The sequence below is a fragment of the Danio rerio genome, chromosome 11 (genome assembly GCF_049306965.1).
Source record: "Danio rerio strain Tuebingen ecotype United States chromosome 11, GRCz12tu, whole genome shotgun sequence".
Lineage (NCBI taxonomy): Eukaryota > Metazoa > Chordata > Actinopteri > Cypriniformes > Danionidae > Danio > Danio rerio.
Genome location: NC_133186.1, coordinates 39,965,640 through 39,981,518, shown reverse-complemented (window position 1 = coordinate 39,981,518; position 15,879 = coordinate 39,965,640). Strand labels below are relative to the sequence as shown.

General features: G+C 34.1%; 1 long non-coding RNA gene across 5 annotated transcripts; it reads left to right on the top strand.

Annotated features, from left to right (window-relative positions):
* The first annotated feature begins 3,247 nt into the window (after window positions 1–3,247).
* si:dkey-61o18.2 lies at window positions 3,248–15,647 on the top strand. Of its 5 annotated transcripts, none has more exons than XR_002459693.3 (4): window positions 3,248–3,350; window positions 5,417–5,544; window positions 12,632–14,991; window positions 15,080–15,647. It is a non-coding gene; the product is annotated as a si:dkey-61o18.2 (long non-coding RNA). The 5 variants fall into 5 exon arrangements; XR_012387315.1 differs by having other exon boundaries at window positions 3,248–3,354; XR_012387314.1 differs by lacking the exon at window positions 12,632–14,991.
* Window positions 15,648–15,879: the final 232 nt, after the last annotated feature.

Sequence of the window (15,879 nt, the reverse complement as noted above, 5' to 3'; positions counted from 1 at the left end):
AAACCCACGACAACACAAGGAGAACTTGCAAACTCCACACAGAAATGTCAAATGGTCCAGCCGAGGTCTAACCGAACCAATATCGTGCTACACACTGCGCCACCGTGCTGCCCTATTTTATATTTATTTTCATTCATTCCTTTTCTTTTCGGCTTAGTCCCTTTATTAATCCGAGGTCGCCACAGTGGAATGAACCGCCATCTTATCCTGCACATCTTCCAGCCGCAACCCATCTCTGGGAAACATCCACACACTCATTCACACACACACTAATACACTTAGACAATTTAGCCTACCCAATTCACCTTCACCACATGTCTTTGGACTGTGGGGGAAACCGAAGCACCCGGAGGAAACCCACGCGATCGCAGGGAGAACATGCAAACTCCACACAGAAACGCCAGATGACCCAGCGACCCTCTTGCTGTGAGGCGCCACTGCGTCGCCTCTATATTATATTAATTAATTTATTTAATGGCTCTAAAGAAAAGATGACATAGATCCCATCCTGTGGGTTTTCACACAGTACAACACCCACATGTTTTCAGTGCTTTTAAAGTCCAGCATGGGGCATCCCACACAATCATCCACCCTCTGCAAAAATAAAATAAAATAAATAAATACAAAAAATAATAATAATACAAAAAACTTGCTCCAGCTGCACAACCACAAGATATGAAGCTTTTATATACAAACCACATCTCTATCAGGTTCTGAAACACACCTGGTCTCTGTGCATGTTAGATTATTCGCGATTGTGGTGTTTGTGTTTGCTGCCTGGTGCCATGAAAGCAGCGAGATTACATTGTGGTTTCCATGCAACACAAACCTTCATCTTTTTCAGAGAGATAGTCCACGGTTACCTTGGAGACAAACGTCCACAGAGCTGTATCAAAGCTGTATTGGGTGTAATTGTATCAGAGGAGCTCTTTTGGCGTCGTTTGTGTTATTCTTGGCTAAAGTTGCATTTGATTCAGTTGCTTTCAAGGAAACTAGACTTTTTAGAATTGCTTCATGACACCGTTGTGGCTGTATTAGGTGCTCTCTTGTCAAAAAAGTAGTTTAGTGAACAACTGCCAAATATAGAGTGAGTGTAATAATTTCTAATTTACATTTAATGTTTGGTTATAGGTGGTGGCACAGTGGCTCAGGTCACTGGTTTGAGTCCTGCTGGGTCAGTTGTCATTTCTGTGTGGAGTTTGCATGTTCATCTCATGTTGGCGTAGGTTTCCTCTGGGTGCTCCGGTTTCCCCCAGAGTCCAAAGACATGTGCGATATGGCAGTGGTATGGCTCTCGAGCCTCATGTGGCTCTTTGACCAAAAATATGTGGCACTCCAGCTGTCTTTCTTCAATATTATATTATTATATATTAAATATACTAAATATACTATATATATATATATATATATATATATATATATATATATATATATATATATATATATATATATATATATATATATAAAATCTTATACTGTTTAAAAAACTAATTATCCATCCTAATTAACCATCACTAATAATCTCTTTTCTATCGAAACTACAATAACAGTCCCCTTTTAAATTGTAATTTTATACAGCACAATGAATAAGAACTCAGTTAAAGTCACTATAACTCAGTTAAAGTCACTATAAATTTCTTCATTCATGGACTTGCTTAACATATGATGCTTCATATTTGTTTATTTTTGAGTTGTACATGGACATACATTAAGGTTTTGTTTAAACCTGTATTATTTTTTTAGTAATATTACAAATTATAATATAGTATTAGTAGTGCTACTATAATAATTTTTAGTAATTTATAGTAATACAGTAGCAAATACATTAAAAAAAAGACATTTTGATATATATATAGCCATTCAATGGCTCTTTACAAAAATGCGTTTGCTAAAAAAAATCTGAAATGGCTCTGAAAAAGGTTCCCGATCTCTGTCCTATGGCTTAGTGGCCACATACATGAACAGCACATTTCAGCTCTTATGTCTTGTTTTATTTTTGTTACAGACATACAGTGTTATCCTGCAACTGTTTTGGAGCATATGAAATGTCCCGAACACTATTTTAACTATCAAAAAAGGGCAATTTATTATTATTATTTTTTTTACTGACAGTCAAAACATTTTAAACATATGTGTTTATGTGTTATTAATGCATTACAAAACAGGCAGGAAAAAAACTGCTGTGTTCAAGGCAGAAATAAAGAGTTTTTCATTCTATTACCCAAAGGTGACTTCATTGTGTTTTATGGAAGTCCACATATATGGATATAATTTTTTTCTAAAAATACATCATATCAAAATATGATACTTAGGTTTTATTATAATTAGGTTCCAATAAGCCCAAATAGCAAAGAGAAATAAAATATGCATGTAAAAAACACCTTGGGCTTTAAGAGGTTAAAATAGCCAAAACCAGACTGGTTAAACAAGTGTTTTTGTCTCTTAAAAAGTAGACATTGTTGCAGTTATTAGCCTCATTTTCTATTTAATTGTTTTTAGCTGGATTAGCTTGTTGGATGGTCATCATGATGTACCAAATATTTTCTAAAGCTTTAGAATAAAGAAATACGAAAGAAAAAACACTTATCTTTAAATTACAAATTAATTACACCACATATCATTAGAAAAAATAGCAATCTGTTAAGGTTTTAAATTAAAACTGTAGCCTATTGACACAGGCAAATAACAAACTAGCCAGCACTTTCGACTGTCCTCAGTCAGAATGGCCAATTCAAACAAAAATATTTGTCTATAACAACTGTTTTCTCTATTTAAAAACAATACAGTGGCGAAAAAGACTTCTCTTACGTCAGATAGTGTGTTTTCTTGCACAGCTGGATGTTAGACTCGTGAAAAATATTTGTTAGCATTGGCCAAAACTGATTAGCTGAAGCACGGTGCTGGACGGTCACACCGTAGCTACATCCAACAGAGGATTCTGCTTGGTTTTAAAGCCTTTTCGATTGGCTATTTTCAGTATTTATGATGGCATAGCAGTCAAAATATGACAAATTAGCTCATTACGGGACACTATCTGGACCTTTGATAGTAAGGGGTGGGTCTTCCGAAACACCCCAACTTCCTCCCCCTGGATGAAATGTATGGATGTTCAGAGCGAGTTGGACGGGACGGCATTTGAGTTACGGAGGAGGTGGGATTTGAATAAACATACTCAAACGCCATTGGTTGTTGTCAGGTCACACGCCAAATTTGAATGTGAGGTAGTATAAAAAAGCGTAAAACAGTCAGCTCTGTAAAACAGCGTACATAGAGGAAAGACTTCGCTTATTCAGTGGGAAAAAACGAAGCAAACCATGATTTCATTAGGCGGTTTTGGAGTGGCAAATTATGTAAGTAAGTATGTAATGTGCATATTAAACAAGTAAACAAAGTTACATGTCGTTTATTCACTTTTAAATATAAAGATTCTTTTATTGGCAGTGGTTATACCATCACGAAGAACGTTTCATTCGATAAAAGGATTTGTTTTGTATTTTGTTTATATGTTCTTCACTCTATGAGAGAAAAATGCTTGAATGATTTCTAATTTAAGTTTTAATGTTTATTTTGTGATATAAAATATAGTTTCAAGTTTGGACGCCATTTGAGTAACCGAGAATAAAGATACTCAAACGCCATTGGTTCTTGCAACTTCACGCGCCAAATTTAAATGTGAGGAACTATAAAATAACCTTAAAAATAGTCAAGTGTAAAACAGGAAAGCCTTCGTTTTTATCAGTGGGAAAAACCATTACGAAATACAAACTCATTTAATTTGAAGTTTTTTTGGAGTGTCAATTGATATCCTGTAAGTCAGTGTGTAATGTATATATCAAACAAGTAAACACAGTTACATTTCGTTTAGTCTCTTTTAAATATAAATGTTCTTTATTGGTGGTGATGTTACTATCATGAAGATTGTCTCATTCGATGAAAGCTTTTGTTTTGTAGTTTGTAAATATAATAATTTCTAACAATTCCGAATTTATATTATAATGTTTGGTGATATTAAAATATAGTTTCAAGTTTGGATGGCATTTGAGTAACCGAGGAGGTGGGGTTTGAATAATAATACTCAAATGCCATTGATTCTTGCAACATCACATGCCAAATTAATTGTGAGGAAGTATAAAACACTGTAAAAAAAGAGTCAACTGTAAAACAGAGTACATAAAGGAAGGCTTGTGGTTTTTCAGTGGGAAAAACGATAACTAAATACAAACCTTGATTTCATTAGGCCGTATTGAAGTGGCAAATTATATTAGTGTGTAATGTGTATATCAAACAAGTAAACAAAGTTACATGTCGTTTAGTCACTTTTAAAGATTCTTGTATTGGCAGGGGTAATACCATCATGAAGAACGTTTCATTCGATGAAAGCTTTTTTTTGTAGTTTGTTAATATGTTCTTCACACTATGAGAGAAAATTGCTTGAATGATTTCTAATTTAAGTTTTAATGTTTATTTGATGATATTAAAATATAGTTTCAAGTTTGGACGGCATTTGAGTAACCGAGAAGGTGAGATACTCAACATACTCAAACGAAACATTGGTTCTTACAATGTCACACCCCAAATTTAAATGTGAGGAACTATAAAACAAGGATGTGTTCTTATGCTGTAACTGTAGCTCAGTGAAGTAATTGGTGGTCTTTGAAAGGCGAGTTGTTTTTTGTTTATTTTAATATTCTGATTACGCGACATAAATAAAAAAAAAACATCCGTATCTCAGCAAGGTCCGTCATGTTTTTGAGTCCTCTTGAAACATTTCCAATAGATGTAAAGTAGGTTTTATATTCGCACATTCTTTCTGCTTAATAATATAATTGCACAAGTATTATTTGCAAACTCTAAATAGCGAAATCATATTAGCAGCCAATGACTATCAAAGTACAACATTGTTCACAGAATAAAATAATTTTTTTTCTGCCTCGTGTGGTTTTAAACTTTTGTGTTTCTTTCTTCTGTTGAATACAAGAGAAGATATTTTAAAGAATGCTAGGACGAATTGACTTCTAAATACTTACTATACTTTAGAAGTGCCAGCGATCAGCATTTTTCAAAGTATCTGTTTTTGTTCAATAGATTAAAAAACTCAAATAGGTTTTGAACAAGTAAATGGTTAGTTAATGATGATACATTTTTTTGGTCGAACTATCTGTTTAAAAAAAGAAAAAAAAATCTACTGCTTTCTCTGAAAAACTTCACAGATGGAGAACAGCCATAGTGTTGCTTTCTAGAAAAGACCCCAAAATTGTCCTGAATGAAAGTCAAAAGCAATAATGAGATGGCTTTTAGGGTAGTCCTTGTGTAATGATGAGGATGAACAGGCCAGCGCTCATTCAAATGCTTATTTGCCTGCCTTTTCAAACCCAGAGGACTAATTGCACTAATTACAACTATTTTGTAATTTCAGCGCTCTTCGGTTATTCCTGGTTTACCCCATTAGAGCAATCCTTCCCCAGCTGGGAAACAGCCGAAATATGAGGAAACCTCCATTCAGAAGACCCATCCTGTTCAACATGCAGCAGATTTCAGCTTTAGGTTTGCATTTTGAGCTTTAGGGCTGTTATCAATGTTCAGTTTTAGAGGCTGCTGTCATTACGGATTACTGTCCTTACATTTTGAGGAAACACACTGATGGATATATCAGTTGTAGGCCTATATGATTTTTATTTTTTTTACATGCATTTGCACTGTTCAGTGGCTGTCATTTATAATTATTAACATTTATTTGAAGGTTCGATGAAAAAAAAAAAGATATTTATACTTATGACTTGATACCATTATCCCTCATACCAATATGTTTTACCCATTTGTCAGCAATATGTTTTAACATTGAACAGTTCGATAATCCTTTTTACATAAATATGTTTCTAAAGACAAGGGGATGTTATTTCACCAATTTTTTTTTGTACTAAGCTTTTTATGTACTACTTGAAAATATAAGTTTCTCTATATTTACAATTGATAGTTTATTGTTTGAGTATGGCTTATTTTTTGAAAGTACTAATTACACTTCCTCCAGTAATAAATAAGGTTGTTATTTAGAACATTTTCTTTTTAATAACAACAACAAAAAGATGTTTATTTAATAAAATATATATTAAACAGTTGCTTTTTTACTTCAGAAGAATTAAGAAATCAATACTTAGTAGAATAACCCTGACAATTTAAAGCAAAACAAAAAGAAAACATTATTTGTATCAGTTGTGATTTTTAGCATAGATGAATAATGGCTGGATATCGATTAATAGATGGTGGATGGATCAATGGAGGAATGAATGAATATATTGATGGATGGGGCAAATGATGGGTGGATGAATGGATACATAAATGGATGAATGTTTGATGGATGGATGGATGGATGGTGAAATTAATGAATAAATGTATTAAAAATAAAGGATGTGGCTGGATGGATGGATGGATGGATGTGTAGATTGATATTTCCATGATGACTGGACTAAAGATTGATGAAGGAATGAATGAGTGAAGAATAATGAATGAATGGATAGATATTTCCATTTTCAATTAATATTTACATTTTTAATAGATATTCACATTTTAATCAAACCAATACCTAATAAATCCAGTTAAATAATTTACTTCATAATTATTTTCAAAATTTACTTTTTTTTTATAACATATTTTAGATTTTCTGTAAGAAAAGGATGGAAGAATGCTGGTTAAATATGGCAGAAATGAGTTATGAATGACAACTCCCACTAGAGGTCGCTGTTGAAGTGTTTCTTTCTTCTCTTTAGAAACTGAGCACCTGTTCAGATGATGATCACCTGTCTACAATTCATACAATACAATTGCACCCAGTCTTTCCATTTGCATACAGTCAGAGTCTTTCTATTCTATTCTGTGCGATATTCTAGTTAATTAGTTTCATATTACTGTTCATTTCCATGAGCAGTCTCATCATTGCCACTTCATTGACAATGAGTTGTTGGTGGTTTGCCAGCGGCCGACCAAGACCAATCATCCACTATGAAGAACATACTAGTGTTGCTGACCTCCATGTTAGTTCAGCTAAAAATAACCCATTGTCTGATTTCTTTCTGTGCATCAGCTCTTCATGGTTGCTGTGGATCAGGGTTATAGTAGTGTTTGTGTTATAAGATTGCCTTTTTTTTTTGCGTTCGGCTGTGAAAAGTTTCTCCAAATTGTTGAAGCTTTCATGCTCATATAGATTGTAAAGCCTTTCTTGTTGTTTGTTAGTTTCAGGACTGAAGTTGAAGTACTGGCAAAAAACACCAAAAAGATTCAGGTCCAAATAAAATTTGAAATTCTTATAAAATATTTGAAATGCACATGGAAACATAAAGATGCATACAAAAGTATAAACAAAAAACATATGGGGCGACATGGTGGCTCAGTGGTTAGCACTGTCACTTCACAGCAAGAAGGTATCTGGTTCAGGTCCTGGCTGAATCAGTTGGCATTTCTAAGTGGAGTTTGCATGTTCTCCCTGTGATGCTCTGGTTTCCCTCACAGTCCAAAGACATGTGCTATAGGTTAATTGAATAAACTAAATTGGCCATAGTGTGAATGAGTGTGTATTGATGTTTCTCAGTACTGGGTTGCAGCTGGAAGGGGATCCATATGCTGGATAAGTTGGTGATTAATTCCTCTGTGTTGACCCCTGATAAATAAAGGCACTAAGCCGAAAAGAAAATGAATGGAAAAAAAGACATGTATAGTAAGATAGGATAGATAGTAAGATTTTTCCCTCCAAAAATCAGCAAAGTGTGTATTACCTTTTTGAATCTATTTGATTTTATTTAAATAATATCAATTTTAAATGCATTTTTTGAATCAATCTTGAAAATAACATTATGTTGGTAAACAGTAGCTCTGGAAAAGAGTTAAAACATGTAAACATGGATATGTGTACTCAAAATACATTCAGGTTTGTAGTGATTTTTAAAAAAATACAAATATTGTCATTTTTCTGACCAATAAATTATGTATGAAAGATGAAATTGTATTACATTAAACCTATTAGTTTGTTTAATAATGTACTTCACATAGAAAGTTAGAATTATTTTAGTTAATTAACACTAAAGTGGTTAAAATGCGAATCATTTTTGTTAATGAAAATAAAATAAGTGAGGTTAGTACATAAACATCTCTAATAAATTGTATTTTATTTCTCATTGAAAATGTAATTATTGATTCTTGTATTTTCTCAGCCAATCAGCGTGGAGAATGTTCTCTCTCACAAGTTAACATTCCTGCCATCCGTGGCCATGCTTAAGTCAGTTGTTTTTAGGTTGAGGTTGATCGTTAAAGCAATAAAGATTTAAAAAGTAGTGCTGAAAAGGAAGGTGAGAAGGAAAGGGGAGTTTGCCCTTGATGTTCTCGTTTTTCCCCATTTTAATGCGTCATGTGAACGTGTTCTTCCAAAATTAATCTTATCTATACAAAGCCACAAAATAGGCACATTACAGATACACTGAACACCTCAGTGAGACGATAACCGTTTTCAAGGTACACTACGGTTTGGAAAAGTCAAGGTTTTAAAACCGCAAACAAATATTGTTATACCGTTCTAAGGTATATGTAAGTGTTTTTTCAATGTTTTTTTTTTTATTATTTTATTTAGTATTTTGGGGCAACAGTGTCTCCAGCAGAAAAGGAAACTCCACATCAAAAACTACGGGTCAGCTTATGAGTTAGCAAACATTTGAGAAACGAATTACTTGTAAATCAACATCCCATGCTGCTATGTGAATCCTATGTGCTATGCACTTGAACAGTGTAGTGGCTTACACACTTTATATCCAAAGAAAAGAAAGATATACCAGAGATGCCTTTTCAAGTTGTAAAGAAATCTGTTTTGTAAACATTAAGATAGCAGGTCAATGATTTATTTTAATTATTTAGACTAACATGTTTACTGTTCCAAATTATTTTAAATGTTTCTTAAATTATAACATCTTGTGTTCAGTAGAAAAAAGTTGTTGTTTTTTTACCCAGAAGAACGTATTTCAGAGCAGTAGTCACAAAACCGTCATAGTGTGAAACCGTGATATTTTTATCCAAGGTTTTCATACCGTCAGAGTCTTATACCGGCCCATGTCTAGAGGGTGCCTTCTTTCTAGCCAACCAGCACTATGTTGTAGTCTATGGCAGCATTTGTACCGCAAAATAAATTCCTTAACATCTGGCAACACGCGCAGGACAGAGACTAGAGGTGGAGTTTGAACCTTCCCAATAAGTTATGCCTAGTTTTTAAATTATTTATTTATTTATTTTTTTTTGCGTATTGTGGTTATTTGCACGTTGTGTTAACGCTATTTGTCTAGATAATTGCTGTATACTCTGTTTGAGTCATGTACAATAATTTTCCTCCAAATACGATTATTTTGAGGTTCTGGTACGATACTTTGACAGTTTTAATCTGGCAACACTGCCCCTGATTTATGCGCAGTCACACAAAAAGTTTTTTTGTAATTTATTTTTATTTTTTGTAATTGTTGCAAAAAGTTTACATCACAAAACAGGGAACAATTAACATCCCAAGGCATGTTTACCAATAAAACAAATTAAAATTGTTACAACTGCAACAAGGAGCAATAAAAAAGACCTACATCAAAGGGAAAAAAGCACCAACAATAAATATTCTGAAAATGAAGAGCTTCAGTTATTTTATTTTGGTTTCTGAAGTGTTTCAAGCTTTGAGCCACTTTTCCTACCTCAGAAAGAAAACATCTAAAAGAGAGAGATGGAAAAATTGTTTTTCCATTTACAACAATGAATATGAATTTGACCTATTAGTAAAATAAAGTTCACAACATCAGAGAAAAAAAAATGTAAATCACAATTGTAAAATAAAATATCTTGTAGAACAATTGTCAATTGACTGAAATTATCTTTAATGAAAGCCAAGTGTGGATGTCAAACCACAATTTTAAAGTAAATTAACAAGAAAAAAATAAGTGATCGAGTGTTTCTGGAAGATTTGAGCAGAAGCTACACTTTTCAACATCAAAGTAAAATCTGTTTTGAATAAACTCATTTGCAGGATAAATCCTAAATAAAAATCTGTAATGAGTTTCCTAAACCATAGGTGCTACAGGATATTTAAGATAAAAGGTAAAAGCTTTGTCCTCTAAGGGTTCAACAACTCACTTATAATCACCCATGCACACTAGAGTTTGAGCATAGGAAATTCTGTCGTACGGTTCTGCGAAAAGGGGCGGGATTAAACAAGATAATTAGACATTTAAAAAAGCGTGTGATTGGTTTATGTTTTAAATTTTTGTCCAGAGAGTTCATGTTTTGATCCTCGATTGATCTCAAGCAATCATATGATGCAATTCCGCAGGTCACAGCTCACCAAGCTTGAACTTTCCAACGCAGCCAACTGCGAAACTTGCCGCACGACCTTACATTTCCGGTTTAATGCATTCGTGTACGTATGAATGAAAGTCTATGGGGAGAAAAGTGCAGTGTGACCGCAGCTTTAGGCAGAAGTGTCAAACAGTAAATTTTACATCAGTTTAATATCTTCTAAATATGAATTTTCACACAGTTTTGGAGCGCACTAGCTTATAGATATCCTAAAACTAAGAATACTGACATTAACATCTAAAAAACTTTATTTTAATTTCATGGGAGCTTTAAACTAATGACTAAACATCTGTAACAATTCAACAAACCTTCCTCTGACAATCTTAAGCTCTAAAAGCTTTCAATGTCAGATTCACCTCTAAACCAGACGCTTTGTTCTTAAGTTGCACCCCAGCTAATCTCAGAGTGGCCGATGTGCTTCATGCAATATTTGCTTGTCTCGGTCGCATGCAGACAGAGATAATTGTGGACCAGCTGTGTGAGCAGGAGGCCTGCGAGAGGACTCAGCTGTAGTGAACGTGCCACCATGCCAAGACTCGCTGCCAGTCAGTCAGCTCTGTTTCAATTAGGTCTCAAAATGAGTTAATCTGATATGGGCCAGAGAGGACACATTCAGCAAATACGCACTTTTCACTAGGTCTACCATCATTTAATAGAAAGTAAATTTCTTAGGTCTATTTAATATAATCTCAGGATGACTTTATCAACCACAGGTTAAACAGCTGTGGGATTCATCGCTTTGGTATCGATTGTTGGTGCCTTATTGGCTTTCACTGACTGTATATATCCAAGGTCTAACTCAAGGCAAAGTATGTAGTGTAGACGTTTGTGAATATTAAAGCGAAAAACAAATAAAATGTGAGGTTTTTTTTTGTCTCCCAAAAGAAACAAATGTCTACTCTGACCTTCAAACAGCGTATTTGTAGTCTGAAGGAGTTTGATGTCTGAAAGTGTTTGGTTTGTGTGTGTGTGGAAAAAAAATAGCTGTATAGGAAAAACACTCTCACTCTCAACTCTCTTTGCATGCTCTTACGATTGGACTTTTTTTTTTTTTTTTTACATATTTTTTTTTATTGTGTTTTTTTTTTTTTGTAAACAGTTACCAGCAATATTCTCTAACAGTGACTTGATTCAGTGTGTACAGAATGGCTGATTACAATATTAAAGAAAAAAAAATGATATACATACAGTGCTCAGCATATGAGTGCACCCTTCACAACTTTCTCCTTTAAATTAATATTTATATATAGGATGCTTTATAGTATTATATTTGTACTATAATGTATTACACATACATTAGATTACACAGTTAAAATAGTTGGGTTAAAAATACCCCAGCATATAACCCAACTATAGATTATTATAGCACCTTCCCAACTATGGGTTATTTTAACCCAATGCATTGGGTTATTTTGATTAAATGTTATTTTTTCTATTCTGGTAATACTATTAAAGTACTACTATTATTTTGGAATTATGGCTCTGTAAATTAATGAATGTCTCCGCTGAGTCCTAGAGGCGAGTATGACAGCCGAATATCCCAAATATGTGTGTCATTTTCTCCCCCCAAAAACTGTAGAGATGAACACGGGAGTTAGAGAAAGCGTTTTATCGGCTATGAAGCGCGTGTTTGTATGATCAATACGTAAGAGTGCTGGTGAAACTAATATAAAAAACACAAATATGATAAAAAATAACTATATTATTACGTTAGAGCTTAAATTAACTTTACAACGCAAAAACAACACTTTAATACGTACGCATTTCAACACAGCTGTTCTGTGTCAGGTAAATCAGTTGACTCTTGAAATTCAAAATTTTAACCCAACTGGTTGAGTTATAAAATAAAAAACTAAATAAATGGTCAAAATAACCCAGCAAAGCATGAAATATTTAACCCAACTGGTTGAGTTATTATTAAATAACCTAATAAAGGTTAAAAATAACCCAACAAAGCACCAAATATGTTTAACTCAACCATTGGGTTAAAGAAATAACTCAACGTTTTTAGTGTTGTCAGTACTAAAGCCAAATCTGGACCTAATCTAACCAAATAACTTGTAATAATGGTCCATAAATTAGTAGCCTAAATTTTTTTGTTAGAGAAAAAGTTAAAAATAACAATTTAAAAAGAGCAAAAAAAAAAAAAAAAATACACAACATGCCAAAAGTCTTGTCGTCGATCACAGTTGTAAGAGCAACAAATAATAACTTGACTTCTAGTTGATCATTTGGAAAAGTGTCAGAATGTCGATTTTTTTTTCAGATGAATCATCTGTTGAACTGCATCCCAAATACTGCAGAAGACCAACTGGAACCCGCATGGACCCGCAAGTTTGGTGAAGGAAAAAAATCATGGTTTGGGGTTACATTCAGTATGGGGGTGTGTGAGAGATCTGCAGAGTGGATGGCAACATCAACAGCCTGAGGCATCAAGGCATTTGTGCTCCCCATTACATTAAAAACCACAGGAGAGGGTGAATTCTTCAGCAGGATAGCGCTTCTTCTCATATTTCAGCCTCCACATCAAAGTTCCTGAAAGCAAAGAAGGCCAAGGTGCTCCAGGATTGGCCAGCCCAGTCACCAAACATATGAACATTATTGAGCATATCTGGGGTAAGATGGTGGAAATATTGAAGATGAATCCAAAGAATCTTGATGAACTCTGGGAGTCCTGCAAGAACACTTTCTTTGGCATTCCAGATGACTTTATTAATAAGTGATTTGAGTCATTGCAGAGATGTATGGATGCAGTCCTCTAAGCTCATGGGAGTCAGACACAAAATTCATTCTTCTTCCACTGCAGCATGACATATATTCTGTACATTATCTCTGTTAAGTGACAAGACTTTTGCCTAAGCAAAGTCAGACCTTACTGTCCTAGTTAAATAAAAAAAAAAAGACAATCATATTTTTGTTAAAATAACTATAATTTAGAGGCCTTTGCCTTATTCATAGGCCTCTTCTGACAGCAAATGATCGAGTTATTATTTGGTTTTCCTAAAACTAAGGCGGCAAGACCTTTGTCAGGTAGTGTATACAATTTTGTAGAATGCATTCATTCTATTTTGGAAAATATCGGATATATATTTTGGGATATCTGGAAAAAATATGATTTGTTGGTTTCAAAAAACAACATTTTTGATAGCTTGGCAACAAAATATTAGATTGTTAACACATTAGCTTTTTGCTTAAATAACACTGGTGTGAAATATTGCAATGTAAATGGGTTTAGATCTGAAGGTCAAATAGTTTTATAAAAATAACTAGAAAGGAAAAAGCTAAATTAAATTTAAAAATTAAATACAGTTTATACAGTTTTATTGAGTAAATTATGGAAAAAATTAACTAAATGAAATACACATATGTGTTTAGCACACTCCTAACCCAAAATTTCTGATCTTTACTATGAATGATGTGATTTGTAGTTCAGAATTCTTCTATTCTCTGAGTGAAGATGCATTCGGTCTGAGGATCTGACCTCTGCGTTCAGGGTTTTAAACTTGGTTGCCTTGAAGAACTTGAATGAACTCCTAATCTCTCTCCTGGATACCACACTGATCAGAGACTGCATTAATGAAGCACTAATAATTATGTGAAATATATAAATATAGAATGTAGGATTCAAATGCCTATTTTCAGCATCATTCTACAGTCTTCAGTGTCACAAATCCTCATAAATCAATATAATGTAATATTATGTTACTAATAACTATCAATTTCTTAACGATGAAGGCACAATTTTAAACAATTTAATGTATACCTTTAAACTATTGTTTTTATGAAATAGATTGGAAGAGCTTGTTGAAAAGGCATTGACGTACACTCACCGGCCTTTTTATTGGATACACCACACTAGTACCAGGCTGGACCCTCTTTTGTCTTCAGAACTGCCTTAATCCTTTGTGGCTTAGATTCAACAAGGTACTGGAGATATTCCTCAGAGATTTTGGTCCATATTGACATGATGGCATCACACAGTTGCTGCAGATTTGTCGGCTGCACATCCATGATGTGAATCTCTTGTTCCACCACATCCCAAAGGTGCTCTATTGGATTGAGATCTGGTGACTGGGGAGACCATTTCAGTAAAGTGGACTCTTTGTCAGGTACAAGAAACCAGTCTGAGATTATTTGCTTTTTATGACATGGTGTGTTATCCTGCTGGAAGTAGCCATCAGAAGATGGGTACACTGTGGTCATAAAGGGACGGACATGGTCAGCAACAATACTCAGGTAGGCTGTGGCGTTGACACAATGCTCAATTGGTATTAATGGGCTCAAAGTGTGGCAAGAAAATATTGCCACCACAGAACTGCCGCCCACTGGATATTTCCTCTTTTTCACACCATCCTCTATAAACCCTAGAGATGGTTGTGTGTGACAATCCCAGTACATCAACAGTTTCTAAAATACTAAGACACCAGCCTGTCTGGCACCAACAACCATGCCATGTTCAAAGTCACTTAAATCACCTTTCTTCCCCATTCTGATGCTCGGTTTGGACTGCAGCAGATCTCCTTGACCATGTCTACTTGCCTAAATGCATTGAGTTGCTGCCATGTGATTGGCTAATTAGAAATTTGTTAACGAGCAGTTGGACAGGTGTACCTAATAAAGTGGCCGGTGAGTGTATATTCAATCTGTTTACAGTTAAAGCAGATTTTTGTGTTTTTATCTTTACTTCTTCTCTTGCCTTTTTCTTGTCGTGCAGGTGAATCTGAGACTTCTGCTATAGGGATTGTAGCAGTCATGGATTAGTCTGGGTGTCTCTGCTGCAACAGCTTGGGACGGAGTCAGAATTAGTATTGATTTAACTGATTGATGATTTGAGCATGTCTGCTTGGGTGTGAAATGACAATTTCTCCATCTGGGAGAAAAGTATGGTGACTTTGAAAGAGTTTCATCCTTTATCTGCTGAGCTCATGCTTTTTTTTTTTTTTTTTTGCTGCAGACGTCCTCTTTTGCGCTGGATCACAACAAAAATCACTTCCCCTTTTTGCGGCATGAAGCATTAATATTTTACTTTGCTTTAAAGGTTAACTGAATATTAAACTCTTCGGATGCAGATGTTCAGTGGTGACTGCTGAAACTTTGACAATTTTTTCTTGATCAAGGAGAACTGGTATTCAGATTCATTTGTAATGCATTGTAAATTTAACTTGTTAATTGCAGATTGTTAATTAAGGTGGCAACTACGTTTTGCCGGTGTTTAAAACCAATATGCTTAACATATTTTAAAAATTAATTTATACATTTATTAATAAATTGCATTCTTATTATTAATGTATTTTTTACTTCCTCAAACGTACACCTGACAGCTATGGCCCAGCTAAATAATAAAATGGTTGTTTTTAGAATTAGTATAGTGTTTAAATATGGTTTAGTGATTGTGATTTGATTTAGAAATTAGTAAATAAAATAATAAAAGTGTTATTAGTATTACTAGGTTTATTATTGGAAGTATTACTGGTAATAGCAATGTTTACTTGCACCGCTAATAAAAATTGTTAT